The sequence below is a fragment of the Mustela nigripes genome, chromosome 9, assembly GCF_022355385.1.
Source record: "Mustela nigripes isolate SB6536 chromosome 9, MUSNIG.SB6536, whole genome shotgun sequence".
NCBI classification, from domain to species: Eukaryota; Metazoa; Chordata; class Mammalia; order Carnivora; family Mustelidae; genus Mustela; species Mustela nigripes.
Window position 1 is genome coordinate 6297374 of NC_081565.1, and position 18927 is coordinate 6316300.

At 53.8% G+C, this 18927-nt stretch overlaps 2 long non-coding RNA genes across 6 annotated transcripts in view; one reads left to right on the top strand and one right to left on the bottom strand.

Moving 5' to 3' along the window:
* Positions 1–655: 655 nt before the first annotated feature.
* LOC132024999 (uncharacterized) lies at positions 656–6588 on the top strand. 4 transcript variants are annotated; one of them, XR_009406376.1, is made up of 5 exons: positions 656–830; positions 992–1359; positions 2845–3006; positions 4839–5015; positions 5566–6588. It is a non-coding gene; the product is annotated as an uncharacterized LOC132024999 (long non-coding RNA). The 4 variants fall into 4 exon arrangements; XR_009406375.1 differs by lacking the exons at positions 4839–5015; positions 5566–6588 and adding an exon at positions 3225–3634; XR_009406374.1 differs by lacking the exons at positions 4839–5015; positions 5566–6588 and adding an exon at positions 1709–1815 and having other exon boundaries at positions 2845–3172.
* A 3657-nt stretch (positions 6589–10245) lies between these two features.
* LOC132025000 (uncharacterized) overlaps positions 10246–18927 on the bottom strand; it is an 18840-nt gene continuing 10158 nt past the window's right edge. For both annotated transcript variants that reach the window (XR_009406378.1, XR_009406377.1), the window contains exon 3: positions 10246–11210. This is a non-coding gene — a long non-coding RNA (uncharacterized LOC132025000). The remainder of the gene's footprint in view (positions 11211–18927) is intronic.

Below are 18927 nucleotides of genomic sequence, written 5' to 3' on the forward strand. Positions count from 1 at the left end.
GCCTCTCAGAAGAGGTGACCTGGGGACTGAGAAGTAATTCCCAGTGGGAGCCAGGGTTGTGGGGGGCAGGGCAGGCTCAGGAGGCTGCAGATATCCCATCAAAGTGAAGGTGAGAATCCCTCAGAGAGCTGGGCTGCCTTTCACCCTAAAGATGGAGAAACTGGGGGTCAGAGAGGCCAGGCAACCTGCCCGAGGTCACCCAGCTAGCTGGAATCAAGGGCTGGGCCCTGGCACACAGTAAGTGCTAAATAAATGGGACTGTGAGGCCTGAAATCCCGGCAGCCAGATCCAGGCCCACGGCCCCTCCTCCGCCGCCTTCCCACAGAACATTATCGAGTACCCTCTACCTGGTGATTAAGACCCAAAGAGCCCCGTAAACAGAAGTGTTCAGATAATTTTAGCTGTTGCTAAGTGGTGTGACAGTGAATGACGGGGAGTTCTTGAGAGAGCGTAGTTAGCAAGGGCCTTTCTGATGAAAGTGCCCCTGAGCTGAAGGTCGAGCGGGAGTCAGCAGTTTGATGTGGGGACAGATTATTTCCAGGTGGCGGGAATGGCAAATGCAAAGGTCCGGGGGCAGGAACAGGCCTGGCAGCCTGAGAACGGAAAGATGGTGGGCGTGGCTGGAGGGAGGGAGGGAGGGGAGCCCCGGCCACAGGGCCGCAGAGAGGAGTTTGGGTTTGATTTCAAACGCATACCTCACACTCAGCCAGCATGGAGAGACCCAAGAAGCAGCTCTGGGATAAGTCAGCACTTGGACAGAACATCTGCTCTTCACGCCCCTGACTCTTTCAGCCGCAGCATGTTCAGGGAGCCCCGCGACCAGGAGGGAGGTTGGTAGTCACGCCCGCAGGGCCGAGGCCTGCTTTGGTTTGCCTTCCCAGTGACTCCGAACCCTGTGTCCTCTGGGTCACCCCGCTTTGCTGCATCCCAAGGACAGCCACCACCACAGTGCCGGGGGCCGCATCTTAGGGACACCCTCACTGTGTTCCAGGTGCTGGGCCAAGCCCTTTCTGTGCGTCTGTGAGCTCCGGGCCCACTTTACAGATGAGAATACCGAGAGAGGCGAAGGCATCGGGCCCAGACTGCATGCTCCACGTGCTCCTGAGTCAGGTTCAAGCTCTAGGAGGTGTCTGGGCCCCGAGTGCAGCTGGCTGGGCCGGCAGAACTGAAGCCTAGCTGCCCTGAGAGTCTTTTGTGGGGGCCCCTGGAGGGGCCCAAGAGGTGGGGACAAGGACTGGAGGACGCAGCAAGCCAGCTGTGGAAAGGCAGGCTGCGGGTCCGGGAGGGAGAGTGACGCAAGAGAAAGCTGTGTGGCCTTTTCCAACCTTGAGCAGGAAGCGGCGTGCGCGGTTGGCACAGGTGAGCACACACAGGCGCACGCCAGCGTCTAAGCAAGCCTGCATGCCCCCGGCACCCTGGTCTACGCACAGGCACGCACCATCCCCGTGGAAGCACACCTCGGTGCACACGCACACGGGCGCAAACACCACAGAGGCTCCCAGAACCTCCTCACAGACCATCTGCACGGTTCTCTCCTTAGCAATTATCATGGTTCAGTCGCTCATGCAACAAACATATTTTGAGCCATTTTCGGGACTCATTTCGGGGCTCACCAACCCATTTCGGGGTTGTTGTTGTCGGTGGTGGTGGTGGGCACTGCAGACCCAGCCAAGAGGACCTACTGTCCCAACCTGATGTTCCCCCCGAGTCCCCAGTCTAGGCGGGAAGAAGATAGTCCGTCAACAGTGGACTCCAGTCCTTCCGGACCTTTGCCATTGTTGGCACCCTGGAGCAGGACGGGGAGCTGGGGTCCAGGTGAGGTCTGGAGAGCCGGGTTTTGGGGGGACTGCCCAGAGGAGGAGGTGTGTTTCTATGGGTGAGGGGAGCAGGTTTTGGTGAAATGACAGGGCAGAAAGGACTTCGGTTGCGGTTGCGGAGGAGGAGGAGGAGGAGGAGGAGGTCGGTGTGCTGGAGGGGGGAGGCCCCTGCAGCCCTGAAGGCATGGGGGGGAGGGGGGCCAGGCAGGCCAGCCTCAGGCCCAGGAGTGCCCCACACTGAATCCCTTTCCGCGAGAGCTCCCAGGGTAGGACCTGGTGGTCTCCAGTCTGTGCCCCCATCAGTCCCCAGCCCAGGGACGGGCCCAGGGCCCAGTGCCTTCATTCGGGCTCCTCGCTGGCCTGGGGTCAGCAGCTAAGGGAAGGAGGGAGATGAGGGGAGGGGCCGCAAACACTCCCTCTCCCTCTCCCTCTCCCTTCCCTTCCCTTCCCTTCCCTTCCCTTCCCTTCTCCCCTCTTCCTCCTCCCCCTTTTCCCCCATCCTCCCCTCCCACCTTCCCTCTCAGACACACAGCCCTCCGTTTCTCTGTCTGGGCAATGGGTGGGTGCCAGCGTCCTCCTCACAGAGCTGGGGGGGAACCGATGGGAGACGGAGAGGGCTTGGGCCACTGCCCTTCCTCGAAGCCAGGACCGGCCTGTGCCTTGCACATGGCAGCAACACCCGCACACCTTTACCCTGCACCCCACTGCACACCCCACGCACACGTACTGCCCCTCACACCCCCGACACCACTCCCCACGCCGTGGGCCACATGCACCCACCCACCCCCGCCACCCCCCCCCACACACTCACACACACACACATACTCACTCACACACACACACACACACACACACTCACACACACATACACGGCCACCTTGGGCAGCCGGGCTCATCACATCCTCTCCACCAGCCAGTCTCCCCGTCAAGTCCTGGGCAGTGACAAGTGCGCGGCCCGCGGACCCCCCCTGACCCCAGCAGCCGGGCTCTGCTCATTGATCCAAAGATGCTCTTTCCTTTCCCTCAGGCGCTTCTCTGAAGGATGGAAAAATCGATGCCCACAGAAGAGCGGGTGCAGGAAAGGTACGGACAGCAGCGCTGGGAAGAAGACCGAGGGCAGGGGGAAGTCAGGCGCCGGGGATCCCAGTGGCTGGGATGCTGCTCCCCATCTCCTGGAACAGACTCGGAGGTGGGCGTGGTGTGGTCTTGTTTTGTAATATTTTGTTCTGATGACAAAAGCTACCCATATTCGCTGTAGGAAATAAAAATCACCCAGTCCCTCCCCGGAGGTAACTTCCCTGTTAACGCACATAGTAAATCCTTCCAGCCTTTTTTCTCTGCACATTGAAAGCACGTTTTATTTTTTGCAAAACTAGGCTGTGCTAACTGCTTTTTTTTTTTCACCAGCACACTCCTGTGCCCTTGTGGGGTGTGACTTCCTCATGTCTGATGGCTGTGCCAGGAGTGGTCTCGTCCAATGGTGGAGGCACTGCTCAGGGCCTGGGGTCAGAATCTTGGCCCGTTGGCCGTGTGACCTCAGTTAGGTGGCCTACACCCTCTGACCGGACCTTGGTTCTCCTCTGTGTGGCAAGCCTGCTGATGCCTGCTAAGGGTCACACAAGAGAAGAAGCAAGATGCACTCGTCCCACGCGAGCATGTGGAGAGCATTCCATCAGCTGGGGGCAGTGCTATTTTTTGTCTTCATCACTACACAGCCAGTCCATCATGACTTAGCCAGTCCTCTGACATTGAACATGGTGGTTGTTGATCCAACCTCCCTTGAAAAAGAGGCTCCCACGGATATCCCTGCCAAGAAATCTTTGACAAATCCGCAGTTATAAATTCTGAGTAATTTCTTTTTCTTTTTCTTTCTTTTAATTTTAAAAGATTTTATTTATTTATTTGAGAGAGTGAGAGAGAGAGCATGAGAGGGGAGAGGGTCAGAGGGAGAAGCAGACTCCCTGCTGAGCAGGGAGCCCCATGCAAGACTCAATCCTGGGACTCCGGGATCATGACCTGAGCCGAAGGCAGTTGCTTAACCAACTGAGCCACCCAGGTGTCCCTAATTCTGAGTAATTTCTAGGAGCAAGATTATATATGTTTTAGGGCCCGTGTTCTACATTCGCTCCACTGCCCTCTGGAAACCTTTTGGTGACACTCTTGTATGAGTTTCCTAGGGTAACAAATGACCACAGCCTTGGTAAGCTTAAAATCACAGATGTGTATTCGGTCATAGTTCTGGAGCCTCGAAGTTCAAAATCCAGTGTCTAAGGCAGGGCCACCTTCCTGCTGAGGACTCCAGGGGAGGGATCTTCCTGCCCCTTCCAGCTTGTGTCAGCGGTCTGTGCCCCTGACGTGGGGCCTCTTCCCCTCCAGCCTCTGCCTCTGGCCTCCTCCCCCTGTGTGTCTCTCACAAGGACACTATCCCATAATCCCACATGATCTCCTCAGCCCAAGATCCTTAGTTTAATTACCTTGGCAAAGATCCTTTTTCCAAGTAAGATAACATTGCCGGTACTGGGGATTGTGACACGATCATATCTTTTGGGAGGCTACCATGTAACCAACTACACGTTCCTACTGAGGTACGAAAAGTCGTGTAGAATTCTCTTTCCCCTCACCACACAGGACATTCCCATCTTTTTGAAATGTTTGGCCAATTTAGAGGGTAAAGCAGAACAAAACCCTTATTTTAAAATGCCTTCTTTTACTATTAATGAAGAGGAAGCTGTATTCAGAGGCTTTTGTTGGTCATTTCTATTTCTTATTCTTTCTTTCTTTCTTTCTTTCTTTTTTTAAGATTTTATTTATTTCTTTGACAGAAAGGGAACACAAGTAGGGGGAATGGGAGAGGGAGAAGCAGGCTTCCCGCTGAGCAGGGAGCCCAATGTGGGGCTCGATCCCAGGACCCTGAGATCATGACCTGACCTGAAGGCAGATACCTAATGACTGAGCCACCCAGGCGCCCCTGTATTTCTTATTTTCTGACTGATTCAGGACCTTTGCCCAATTCCCTATCAGGTATTAGTGATGAAAGAAAACATTTGCCAACTTAAGCCGTCTTTCAGCTAAACTATCTTCCCGGACTAAGAGCGATATAAGACAGTTCAAAGACTGAGAAACTACCACTCACAGAGCTTTGCTCAAAGAACCAATGAAAGATGGTGAACGGAATACAGAAACCAAGCCCTGTATCAAGTATGTAATGAGCCACGAGCAAAGATATGAAAATGTGGGTAAAATCTAAGTAAGACATGGCCATTAAAATTGGTAATAATAATAATGACGAATGGAGGCTCAAAACACGATCAAAGCAAAATATGGACATTCATACCTGCTGACTGGGAGGTATGGCTGGAGTTCAATCACTCTGAGACCTTCACTGTCTAGGACGAGGGTGGGGAGTACTCAATTAGATCATGTTCAGTCAGTTAAACACGCTAGAAATTTAAAGATAACCTCTAACAGTCAGAAATGGAATGTGTAACTTTCAAACCAACAGAGGGAAAAGGGGAAGAAAGAAAACAGTGTCGGTCTAATAGAAGGCAAAAAAAAAGAGGAGGGAGGGGAGAACACTGTTGATTTTTGTGTTTTTGTAGGATTATACGTTACTATTTAATAGTTTTTATCTGCTCCCCTTGGGTTTTCAAGTAGTCAGTTACATGCTCTACAAATCAGGATGATTTTGTCTCCTTTTCAGTTGCTGTTCTTTAATTTGTGTTTCTTGTCTTATTGCATTGTCTGAAAGTTTCAGAGCCATGGAAAATTACAGAGGCATCACTCAGCATCCTGGTCTTATTTTGGACATGACTAAGAATGTTCCTGGTGCTTCACCACTAGCTGTGATGTGGGCTCTTGGCTTGAGACAGATCTTTTTTGTCATTGAATCAGTCAGGATAAGTGAGATTCCGCTGCAGAAACCAATAATGTCACGATCCCACGGCTTGAGAAGGGTTTATTTCTTGTCCATATTAAGTCCGAGGTGGGTCCAGGCCACTCTGTCTCAGTTACAGCTGTGACTGGCTCAGCATCGCATCCCCACAGCATCAAATGCCCACTTGCTGCAGCAAGAGAAAGAGACTTGGAGAGTCTTGTATGAGCAAGGAAGTGCTTCTACCTAGGAACAACACAGATGACCTCAGCACGTGGCCCTGCCTGAGCCCACTGGGAAGTGTAGTCCCAGCCTGGGAAGCCTCGTAGATGTCACCACAAGCGCGTTAAGCAAGCATCCTTTCATTGCTGACTTCATCCCTGGGACCCTGAAAGTCCACCCGAATGTCACTGGGTCTTGGCCGTTTGACGAGTAGCACCAGGGGCTAGTACAAAGGTGAAGTCGTGCATTCACGGGCTCTGACAATGCATGTTTCCGTTGGAGCCTGGCTGCACGTGTGACCCTTCAATTCTGCCAAAGTCTCTGACCCCTCATACCTGAGCTCCCCTTTGCCTGAGCTCCTTTGAGTGGATTTCAATTTCTTATGACCCCCCCACGATGTCACCCGGGATTATTTGCTGCTGTTTTCTTTGGAGTTTCTATCATATTCCTAAGCAAGACTGTTCTGTAGTTGTCTGCCAACACTTTGTGTTAGGGTTATTCCACATTCTTAAGATGGCTGGGGAAGGTTTCTGTCTTTCCTGCGTCCCAGAATGGAATATCTGAAATATGTGAATAGTTGTTAGTAAAAGTGTTGGGACCCCACACTCCTCTAGGAAGTAGCTCTTTCCCTACCTTTTCAATTTACTCTGTAGTAATAGATTTTGTGGTTTTCCTCTACTTGTTGAATTGCTTTGGGTTATACATATTTTCCGATAAAACTATCTGCTTATTCATATTTTCAAATTTATTATCATAAGGCTTCACTTAATGTAATTTGATTTTTAAAATATTTTTGTTCCTATTGTACATTCATTTCTCTCTGCTTATTATCTTTGGATCTGCCAGAAGTTCACCTAATTTATTAGACTTTCCAAAAGAACATGTCATAGATTTTTTTTTATTTATCTTTTATTTCTGGTGGGTTTTTTTTTCCCTCTTCTCTAATTTATGAAACTCTGCTTTTTATTTTTCTCACCTTCCACCCTTTCTTATTTAAGAAAATTCACAATACGGAGCTATGAATTTTCCTCCTTAAAACATTTTAACCACCTTCTCACATGTTTAGATATGTGATATTTGCAGTGCTATTTTTTTTAAGTAGTTGGTCGTGTAGGTTGCGTTTAGAGTTATTTACAAAAGTCGTGTTTAATATTCATATGGTTGGCTTTTTAATTTAAACTTGTGTTAATAATTTCTAGCTTAATTGCATGGCGGTCAAACAATGAGGCTTTCGCTATATCTGCTTTGGGGATTCTATTGAAGTTTCCTTTATGGTCTAATATATGATCAATTTTCATAAATGTTTGATGGGCTCTGGCACACAAATGAGTATCTTTTATTTGTAAGGTACAAAGTTCAGTTATTAAATCAACCTTATTAATTCTATTCTTCCAATCCTGCAGAAATGTGTTGGGGGGGGATACGATTTAAAGCTGTCAAAGACAGAAGTGTGTTAAGTCTCATCTGGAGGGTTTTTTATTGTTGTCGCTGTTTGTTCTTTGTGTGTGTCTGAGTTATTGCTTTCCTGGTTGGGTCTAATGCCATATAGGACGTAAAAGATCGCGAGGACCAGATCTTTCTTCTGCCTTGTACTCTTTATCAGTACAAATGACCTTCTGTCTCGTGTCCGGATTCTTACCTCTGATTCTCTCTCTGCTCCAAATATTACCGTTTGTCTCATTTGACTTGAACTTGCCTCAGATCTTTCATTTTTCACCTTTCCGTGTCCCGTGGTTCGTAGCTTATCTCTGGTAAGCTCCGTAGAGTTGGCTTTCCTTCTTAGTTTTTGTTTTATCCAGTCTGAGAGTCTCTGGTATTTGACTAGGAAAACGTCCCGCATTTACATTTGTAATTAACATTGACCGGGTGGCAGCAGTGGGATTTGCTTCCACGGGGAAGCTGGTCTCAGCCTGATTCCTTCATCCCTGGGGTGGCTGCTTCCTTTTGTTTCCTGCATTTTGTCTTACCATTCCGAATCTTTGAATCTTTGCTTTAGTCTTCTCCAGACTTTGGTCCTACTGACATTTCGGTTCTCGTTGCGCTAGACAGTTACCTCTATCTTGAAAGAGCTGACGGGGGATCTGAACACAACTGGAAAGGGCGCCTGGCGAACTCCTCTTATTTAGGGTATCTTGAGGGTCCCCTCTGGCTTTGGATCCATGTGGATGGGACTTAAAGCTTCAGATCCAGATGGTTCGATCATTATTTTTCCATTCTATGATTTGTCATTTAACAATAATTTTTGACATTCGTATTCAGTCCAGAAACGATAACTTAAAATAATTCTTCCAACTCGCTGCTTTCTAACTAGTTTCAGTGCGAATGCCCAGACTTTGTAAGCCACAGGGTTATCCTCCTTAGACTCCCAGCTGATGGGAGCATATCTCTCTCCGTAATGAGTGCTTCAGCATTTCCCCCAAACCTCATAAACACGGCTCCCTTATCACTTAGCATCCAGTATAACAGAATCTTAACTGGCCTGGGTTTATTCTCTCCTTCCTGGAGGCATACACAATTGTCCACATTTGCATAAGTCACACACTGTTTTCCAGAACATGTCTCCATAGAAGTCTCTATTTATTTCCCCCGGAATGCAGGGAAACTTTCCAATCCGCACAGTTGAAACTTTTTGTTTTGTTTTAAAGCACAGGTGAGTTTCCATTCATTTTATTTCTCAGTCATCTCCTCTTTTGGCCTTTTCTTCTGCCTCCTCATCCTCGTAAACTTCTCATGCTTTGTTTTTGGCTCTCGGTCAGCTGTCACACTTTTAGGAAGTGTCTCTAGGCTGCCCTCCCTGTCCGGGATTGTTTTCTGCATTACAATTTCTGCTTTTGACTGCCTCCCGTATGGGTCTGAATTCTGCTTCTGGGCTTTTTCTCTTCCTGAGTCCTTCCGCACCCCACCTGCTCCGGATTCCTAGGGCTCGTGTTGCAGTTCCCACAACTGGGTGGCTTACGACAACAGAAATCCATTCTCTTGCAGCTCTGGATGCTAGAGGTCTGAAATCGAGGTGTAGGCAAGGTTGGCTCCTTCGGGAGGTTCTGAGGGTGAACCTGTTCTATGCTCCTTGCCTAGTTTCCGGAGGCTGCCAGAAACGCATGGTGTTCCTTGGCTCACAGCCCCACCACTCCGGTCTCTGCCTCCAATTTCCACCCTGCGTTTCTCGTTTTCCCTCTGTGTCTCCTCTTCTGAGATGGACACCTGTCGCCGGATTTAGTGCCTACCCAGTTAATCCACGGCGATTCCGTCTTGAGATTGTTAATTATATCTGCAAAGACCCTTGCCCAGATAGGGCCACATTCACAGTCGCCAAGGGTTAGGACTTGGACCTGTCTTTCCGGGACCACGGGGCAACGCAGTAAGCATCTGAGCCCCATCTCTTTTTCCCGCCCTGCCCTTTCAGATTCGCACAGGCTGCCCTGTGGTTCCCGCTCCTGCTGGTGAGACACGGCTTTCCATTAAAGTTGCCACCTTGTCTCCCGACATTTCCTTCTGGTTCCTTCGGGAAGGCTCTGCCCGATCTTCCGTGTTTCAGAGCGACGATTCCTTCTCTGTGTTCTGCATGTGTTTTGTCCACCATCTTTCATGGGTGGTGCTTTTTCTTCTGGGTTGTCCCGCAAGTAGACTTTGGTCCGGGCAACAGAATCAAGTGGGCTTTGCTCAATCCATTTCCCCAGTCCCTGCAGGTCTCCTGCCAATGGCAGCTCTGCTGAGCGAACGTGGTATCTATCTGCTCCTGCCCTGCTCTCTGGTTCTTGAATATTCTGAACAGGTGAAACAAGCAGAAGTCTCAGCATGCTCTGCTACTGGGCGGGGGAGTCCTGCTGCTCCCCCTGCCCCCCACATTCAAGTTTGCACCCCAGAATGTGATGCACCATGAGAGCCGTCTGCCCCACCCACATTCTTTGAACAACCAGGAGACATTACTCCAGTAGCATCTGTGGGAGAAGAACAACTGTCTGGTTTTCAGACTAGCCCAGATTCCAGGTCTCTGAGTGAGGGGACAAATGATGGAGCAGGGTCTGGCACCTTCGCTCCTTTGTCCCTGGTCTCTGTGACCCGAGGTCTCTCTGCGGCGCTGTCCCCGCCGTGATCATCAGCGCGGCCCCTCCCGGAGGCTGGCACGGAGCTGGCAGCTTATCCCCCACACTGAGTGCGGTTCTGTCTTTCTCTCTGCCTTCATGAGAATTTAATGGAAAAATAAGAACAGCTGTATCAGGGTTTCTCGTTAGATGCCATTTTATATGGAAGGCCACAGATTTTGTGTGTGCGTGCATGTGTGTGTGTGTTTTAAGCCCAGACTCATTCATTCATTTACATTTATTTATTCCAAAAAAAGTGCCTTCGCTGCTTGGCTTCATGGTAGATGTCGGGATAAATCAGCCAATAATCCCGAGGAGTTTCTGCAAAGACACAGGAGTCGGGGAAAGGCCCGGGCCCTCACCCCCTCCCTCTGCTCAGCAAAGCTGACCTCCCCAGCAGCCCTTCCAATTCAGAGACCTCGTTCCTGTGCCCCCGGATCAGTTGTCTGTGAAATCAAACACATTTATTGAGCACCTAATTTGCCCCAGGCACCAAGTGGTTCTAGGGGAGAGGAAGAGAGAATCACCGGGTTCTCACCCTGCGGTGCATGGCTTCCGTCTTCCTGCTTTAGAGCACGGTGTCCATTTGTTAATGATGCTCTGTGATGGTTATTTGATTAAGGACCTCACTAGACCCCTGCCAGACTGGCACCCCAAGAGGACAGGTTCAGCGTCCATATCCTTGGTAGTTAGCACAGCTAGACAGGAGCAGGGCTGCCTGGAGGAGAGGCAGAGGAGAGGAGAGGAGAGGCAGCCTAGTCCGAGCTAGGCTTTGAAGAGTAGATAGGAGTTTGGCGAAGATTGGAGACACGAAGGTGCAGGAAAGAGGACTGAAATCTCCATTTGGGGGGGTCTCTTCAGTCCAAACCTGGCACCCCCTCCTGGCCTTGCTCTCAGTCATTTCTGCTGCTACATGGAGAGACACCTGGCTCTTCTGAGAGGCTGAACAGCCCCAAGGTCCAGGTGGTACTGGGCGGGGGCGGGGGTCGATGTGCGCCTCCTCTGGGTTCCCTTCTGCAGCTCGCTTCCTCTTCTTTATCTTTTTTGAGCCGATAGAAGTGGTGCCCGTGCCACTGTCGAAGCCTCAGGGTTGTCATTACTTTTCCAACAGGCGCGTTCATGGCTGGGTCTCCTGGACGTGAACCAAAAGCCATTTGCTTCAGAGGCAAGATTTGAGTCAGGCCCAGCTGGGTTTTCCCATCCTTTATTTGCCCGATCCTATTAATAATTAATGGTACAGTAATGAGAATTGCTTTTAATAGAATCTGCTGCCATCACCGCATTCTGTTCCCCGCCAAGGGTTTCCCCCAAAAGGATTCATGCTCCCAAGGCTGAGTTTCCTGCCACGGGCACCCCCACCCCCCAAGCGGAAGGTCCCCTGCTGTGGTCCTTCTCAGCCTCTCCTCTCTTCTGAGCTGGAGCCCCACTCCCCTCCAGAACCTGGAAGCCCTATCCCCCTCCTTGAAGCCCCGCCCACCATCCCCCGCCCCCCACCAGTTCCCACAGCAGAGTGAGGCTGCCCCATCCAGCCCAGCCAAGCGTGGCACTGTCACGCCTCATCTGTCACCAGGGCAAACTGGTCCCATCAGGCAGTGACGGGGCGGGCTGGGAGCTGCTGTGCCCCCAGCCCGGGGCGGGCACGAGACCCACCCTGCGCACACCAGAGCCTACGTTCTGGACAAGAAAGCTCACCTCTAGCAAAGGCCAGTGGGATGGGTGTGGGGGTCCTGGCTTGGCCACTGTTTGTGGCACCAGGGGACAGTGTGGTCGACCTTGCCCCAAGTCTCCACTAACTCATCTGCAGAACAAGGATGTAGATGGCCCCTACTCCCCCCCACCCCCCTCCGCAGAATGTTCCGGGAGGGAGAAACGGAGCGAATGTGCAGGGAAGCAGAGTTCAGGGAAGCTCCTTAATATTCGCACCAGGAAAATACCCATGATGTGCCCAGGGCTTTCGCTATTCATGATGCTATGTGCTGTGGTGTTATTTAGAACATCACAACCTGGAAACCACCTCCGTGTTCAGTAACAGAGGACCAGCTTAGGAAGTGTGAGCATAGCTACACAGTGGGGCATGGGGGCTGCTTTTGGAAAGGGGGGTTGGGACTGTTCCCCAAACTGTACTGTGCAGAGGAACCCCCAGGGGATGCTGGGGAAATGCATGTCCTGGGGATTGGGGCTGAAACCCTGCGGTTCTAACAGTCGCTGGTCCCGGAGCACCCTCTGTGTACCAACGGGGCAGAGGCTCTGAGTGGTGCAGATGTTTGGGTCCTGCTGTTAGACAGAAGAACCAGGTTGCAAAACAGAGTGTGTTCTGTGATCCCCTTGCTGGGCTCAAAGCAGAGCCCGCGCTCCACATTCATTACCGAGTCTGGAGGCTAGACGCTCTAGTGCTCAGAGTGCTTCTAGATGGGTGATGAATTATAGATAATTTAAAATTTTCTCTTTGGTTTATCTTAATTTCAAAATTATCCACAATTAACATGTATTACTTTTGTAAATGGAGAAAAATGTGGGGTTTTTTTTGTTTTTTGTTTTTTTTTTCAAAAAGAACAAATGTTCTCTTCCCTTCCCTACAACACAATCAGGGTAATATTCAGCCTGGAACGGCGGGAATCCTGAGAAGACAAGGATTCTGGCCTCGCTCCAGAGTCTGCGCGAAGGGCCGTGGGCTAGACCAAGCAGGCCGCGACGCTCGATGCTCGGGCGGTCCCTCCTCAAGCCCTCAGCACGCGCCTACGCACTCAGTGTCCCCCTGTCCCCCACTACCCTTGGGAGGGGACCGTCACCACAGGGGCTGGTATTAACTGAGCCCTGCTTTGTAGCAGGGGAGGTGAGTGAGCTGCACCCCCACCTCCGTGGGGGACACGCAGTGGGGAGGGAGTGAGGGACCAGCTGGAAGGAAACTTCCTCAAAGGCCTTTCTGGGCACGAATGGGGCAGCCTCACCAGAAAATCCAGTCAAACTGGGGCCGAAGAACTCTTGAAAACGAGCTGGAATTTTTATGTTCCAGGAGAAGCAATGGGGAGCCAGCGACTACTCCTCGTGACAATGAAGTCACTCAAGCTGTGAGCGGCCAGGGCAGAGGGCTGCAGTGAGGAGACGGAGCCAGCCAGCCGCAGGCAGGCTCGGGGTGATCACAACAGGCCAGGCTGGGGGACACGCGGCAGCGGCAACAGCGATGCTAATGGCACTCCGTGAACCCCTCTGCCATCCAAGGATGAGAAATCATGCCTCACTTAATCCTTATACAGCCCTGGGATGGCGCTGCTGTCATTGTCCCCATTCTGCAGATGGGAGAACTGAGGCTCAGCCCCACAGGGAGGCCCAGCCGGGGTGGGCTCCCAGGACCGCATGGCTTCAAAGCGGGTCTTCTGGGTGCCTTGCTCCGCTGCAGGAGAACCGAGGGGGGGAAGGGAGCGGGGTGTGGGTGGGAGGGGGAGGATTGAGCCATCGTTTGCTGGCAAGCCCAGTCCCCGGTCAGGACCTGGGACCTGCGGGCCCGGGGCCACAGAAGAGGCTGAAGCAGCAAGCACATGGTGGGGTAATAGAGGGAGAGCAGATGGGGCGGGTGGGTGCTTCCAGGACGGACAGTGAAGAGTGGGGACTCACCATCTGGGGGCAGCACAGAGGAGCTGGTATAGTAGACCCACCCAGGCGCCCCCCTCTCTCTCCAGGGTATCCCATAGCCCAGCTTCAGCTGCCTGGAGAACCTGGACCCTGTTGCTGCCACTCCTGCCCACCTCCCCCGCAGGTCTCACCCACGGGTCTCCGGCAGGAATCCCTGCCGGGGCAGAAGGAGGGTCAGCACACACCAGGTTGGAGCTGTCCTCAGCAGAGGCAGGAACCGCATCTCATACAGCCCTCCTGCCAGCCACTCAAGGCAGGAGCATCACTGGGGTCAGAAAGAGGGGGAAACTGAGGTCTGGCGTCCCATCCCCAAGCTGGAGGGTGGTGGGATCCATCTGAGAGGCTCAGAGACTGGCCCTAGGGCCGTTGGGCCAGGCCAGGGAAGGAGGGCTGAAGAGGGCAGCATTCTGTGACTTCTGCTCCCCAGGAAGCAGCCCTCCCCTTTCTGCCTCTGCCTGGCCTCCTGGAGCATTGGCGGCAGCTGGCCCTGGACCAGGAGAGGGAGCAGAAGCAGCCAGCAGAGTGGGGGAGGGGGACACACCAGAACTCAAGCAGCTCCCTAGCAGCGCTCCCCTGCTCCCTGGGGAGGACTGCAGACAAACCACCCTGCGCGGGTCATGCAGGCGCCGCACCCTGCGGACTCCCCCCAAAACTGTGCTCCACCCATTAGGTCCACGCTGCAAGTGGCCAGGACCAGGCTACACCTAGGCCTTTGCGATCCAGACCTTCCGGCTGGGTCTGCATGTCTTCGTGCATGCCTGCTACCCAGCTCCTCCCCCTGAGCCTTATGCAGTGCGCACCATTACCAGCCCCACTTTACAGATGAGGACACTGAGGCCCAGAGAGAATGAATGACATGAGCCAGAGCCTGAAACTTGCTGGTTACAGGGCCTGCCTCCCCAGTAGACCCCCAGTAAAGAATGGCCTCTTGAGAAGTGTCCTCACACACCACTGGTGACAAAGACCTTCCTTGCCCTACATGAGTGAGCTGGAAACAGAGGTGGAGACTGGGGCAAGGTCGCACAGTCAGGCAGTAAGGCCCCTTCACCTGCCCCCGACTAGGCACCCACAGAGGCGAGTGCCAGGAGGCCTAAGGCAGGAAGCCCCTTTCTCAGGGTCAGTTAGGAAGAAGAGAAGGGGGAGAGGCGGTGATCCAAGGCCGTGGTCACCTGAGCGGGTACGACCAGGCCCAGCATGCCAGGAGAGACAACCATGGCTGGCAAGTGTCCCAGGACGGCAGCAGCGACCACAGACAGACCCAGCTTCACCTCATCATATCCACGCATGGTACTCCGGAGGCCGGATCTGAAAGTTATGGAGCAATTTTGCCCAAAGTAGGGGCTTAGAAGGAGCCGCAGGCCCCAAGCCTCCCAGGCCGAGCATCTCCCCCACCAAGATGTGACTCCCTTGATCATCAAACCAGAACTGGCTGAGAATTTCTACCAGCTCCTTCCCTGTCTTGGAGCCCGTCATGCACATCAGCATGTGAAGGCTCTGAGAAGTCCCGCAGGACAGAACTTGACTTTGCTTAATCCAGCCTTTCCTACAACATATTTAGCCACGAACTCCTTTTCCTGTGAAGTACGTGTTAGTGTCCGGGGCAGGTTAAACACGGCCACAAATTCTTTGCACTCCCATCATGGAGAGGTGGGGCCTCCCTTCTCTCTGGCTGGGCCATGAGGCCAGCAGGGTCTGGAGGAAGCCATGCAGGAGCCATTCCTTACCTGGCCTGGCAGCTTCACCTCCTGCAGGACCCCTCTGGGTGGACAGCAGGTGTCAACCCCATCCTCACCGCCCCCCACCCCACGCCCAACCTTCAGGCCTAATGGCATTCAGGCACTCCCAAGCTTCACCGCGCCCCTGTTCAGGGTACATATGCCCTCCACCTGGAGTGTCCGCAGCCTCCTCTTCCATTTGGGAAGATCCTTCTAGACTTTGGCTCCTGAGAGGCTTCCACTTTGAAGATTTTGCTAATCCCCATCAAGGCAGTTACTTGGTCCCAAGGCTGGGATCTGCCTGGCCTCACACGTGCCAGCTGGACGAACTTGGATGGGTGCCTGCCTCTGGGGTCCCCAGTTTCTCACATGCAAAATGCAGATAATAGTGCTAACACCTTTGTGAGGTTTTTGCGCAAGTTGAACAGGGACTGGGGTAGAGCAGAGAGTGGCCATTATTAGCTGCTCCGAACTGCTCTGACCATAGCCACAGCACCTAGTGCTGGGGGCGGGTCACTGCACTCTGGTTCTCACTCCTGCCAGAGTGCCCCCCCATGCCCGCAGCTGAAAAGACTCAGAATCCTCTCCGCCACTATTCTACTTGGAAGGATCCTCAGAAAATAGGAAACACAGTCCCCTTATTTTGACTAAGGCCCAGAGAGGTAGAGGACCTTGCCTGAGGTCACACAGCTCACTCTGGAACTGGATCCTGGGCTTCCGCTCTGACCCAGTGCTTTGTCTGACAAGGGGAACTCCGAGTCTCAGGGACGGGTCCCTCTCTGACTCCCCTAAAGTCCCTCCCTGCCCTTGGAGTCACTTGGGATGCAGGTTGCCCCACAGTCTGCTCTCTGGCGGGGCCTTGGGACCCAATCACTGGAGAGGGCACAGCCTGACCCAGGGTCCTCCCCACTTTTCTCTCTTCTCTCCTATAGATGCAGTCAGAGATGTAAGAGTCCTACTACCCCAAAAGGCCTGGGAGAAACCTCAAGCCAATATTAGGGAAATGGCCCAGGCTGCAAGTGTAAAAGTGACCAGCACGGAGGGTCAGCCCTCCGAGGGTCAGCCCCACGGGCAGGTGCTGCTGAGCCCACCCACTGTATACACGGGAGACCTGAGGCTGGCGAGGTGCATGGAGCCTGGGCCCCAGAGACTTGGCTCAAAGCTCAGCCATTCCTCTTGGTAGCTAGGGAATCAGGTGTGTGTGTCTCCCAGCCTCACCTTCCCCATCTGTAAAATGGGAGTGAGGACACTTCCACCAGGGACGAGCTCAAGCCTGGAGAACCCTGGGCCACGGTGGCATCTAGACCCACTCCCCTCCTTCAATACCTGACAACCGCTCACCACCACACTTCCACCCTTCGGTCTGGACAGTTCCTAGGTGGGTCCGTGTTCTAAATACACTTGGGGAGTCCTGGGGCTCTGAGGGTATGTGGCAAGGAGCCTAGAACATTTGAAGAGGGCTACGGGTTCTGGAGAAATCCTTGCTGCAGAACAGCCGGTGAAGGCAGGCCAGGCGTTGGGTTGGGAGCCTGCAGGCCTCAGACACACAATGTGGTCCCCATGGGAGTGTTGGGGGAGACAGGATGAATTTCTGTGTTTGTTGTATAGAATGGTGTGGGGGGGGTTGCATTTGCATGGGTGGGGGTGCTGGGGACAGAGAAGGGAGGCCCTACAGCTGTCTCAAGCCCTGGGAGAGCTCTGCAGGCCATGCCTATCCCCTGTCCCTGCCCCTGGAGCAACCCCAGGACCCTGATTTGGAAGGATTGCTACAGCCGGATTAGAGCTGCCGGCTTCAAACTGAGCAGTGAGGCTTAAAGGGGCCGCTGCAATTTTCCAGAACCACCTTGGTGGGGGCTCGCCTGTCCTTCCTGGGGGGGAGTGTCCCACCAGCCCCTTCACCATCTTCCTGTCCAACTTCAGGAGGGAGGCTCTGTTGGTGGAGTTGGTGCCTGTAAGAGGGTTGTGCTCCCGCCAACAAACCAGAGTTCGCATATTAAATAACACGCTCGGTTTTAAGTTGCAGGGAGCTCGGGTGTGTGTCAAGAGCCCCTTCCAGCTGGTGACCCTGAGGACGCTGCCTGAGGATTCCTCCATTATTAACGAACATGCTTCCCTCTCCCCGGCTCTCTGGAGCTTCTGTGTCAGGCTCAGAAATAGCTTAAGGGGAGGGGCGGGCATCCAATTCTCGGTCTAGGCAACCATGCCATCCAGCTGGCCTCTCCGGGACTCAGTTTCCCCACACCTCTAGGAGAGGGGAGATAAAGGGAGCAGGTGATACAACCCAAACCCAGGACCCTTTCTGGGTCTGGCGCTGAGTCCTGTGCTGTCAAGGGCGGAGTCACCTCTCGTCCAGGTCCCGGCTCACGGAAAGCAGGCCCGACGAAGCAAGGGAATTCTGTTGGGCTTGTTAAATGGCCATGACCTTCCCAGCTTCCTCTGTGACCTCCAGGGGCTTCCAGGGGCTTCGGTTTTCCATCGGTGAATGAAAGGGACTGGCCCGGAGGGCGAGCACGGCAGGCGGGCGTGCAGGGACTTTTTCGCTCAGGGACACACCGCTAGGAAGAGGCTCAAGGGCGATTAGAACTCAGGTCCACCTCACTCCACGCCCCCAGCTCTTAGCTCCCGCTCTGTGGGCCCGACTGCCCCCACCGACTGATTAGCTGGTTGACTGATTGACCGATTACCTTCCGCGGAACCCCCAGCGCCCCGCCAAGGGTCTCCAAAATCCCACCTCAGGTGCGCCCTCAGGTGCGCAGCCGGCCGGGGGGCGTGGTGGGGCGTGTCAGGGGCGTGGCCCCACCGTTTCCCCGCCCCCGCCCGCCGGAGCCACCTCTTTAATCCGTCGCAGCTCCGCCAATCGGCCGCGGGTTGCCGGGGAAACGACCTCTCCCCTCGGAGCCTCCAAAGGGTGCCCCCCCCTCCCGCCCGCGACGAGGTCTCCTGCCCCGGCAAGGGCGGGCGGGGGCTGGGCTCCCGAAGCGGGAGGGACCCCCGCTGCCGCAGAGACAGCAGGAGACGCAGAGACGGAGAGAGACAGGGCTTAGAGACGCACGCAGGCAGGGGAGACTCGGGCAGCAGAGGACGGAGGTGGAGGAAAGAGACGCAGCCTCGGAAGCACACCCCTGCCCCCAGCCCCCCAAGTCGCAGAGGCCGAGAGGGCGAGCCTGGGAGAGAGGGTCACAGCCCCGTGCAGAGACAGCGAGGGCGATCACGGGAGAGACAGAGACAGCGCAGAGATGGGGGGAGGTGGAGGCCTCCCCCAAAAGAAAAGACCAGGGCCAGCAAGGGGGGAGCGTCGGGAGGGGGCGAACTTGTGAAAATAAATATTTATAAATTGAGAGTTTCTAAATTCTTTTTGCATTTCTGTAGTAAATTATTCATCTGTGTATCTCCCTCCCTCCTCCTATCAGCTTGGGGAGCTGCCAAGGGGGGTGTTCCTTTCTGGGTTCTTCCTCCCCCACCGCCTCTCCCCCTCCCCCTCCTTCCTGCCCCTTTCTGCCCCCCTACTCCCTCCTCGCCCCACTCCGATTCCAATTCCCCCGCTCCCGCCTCCCTCTCCTCTCCCCTCCTTTCCTCCCCAGGTCCCCCCC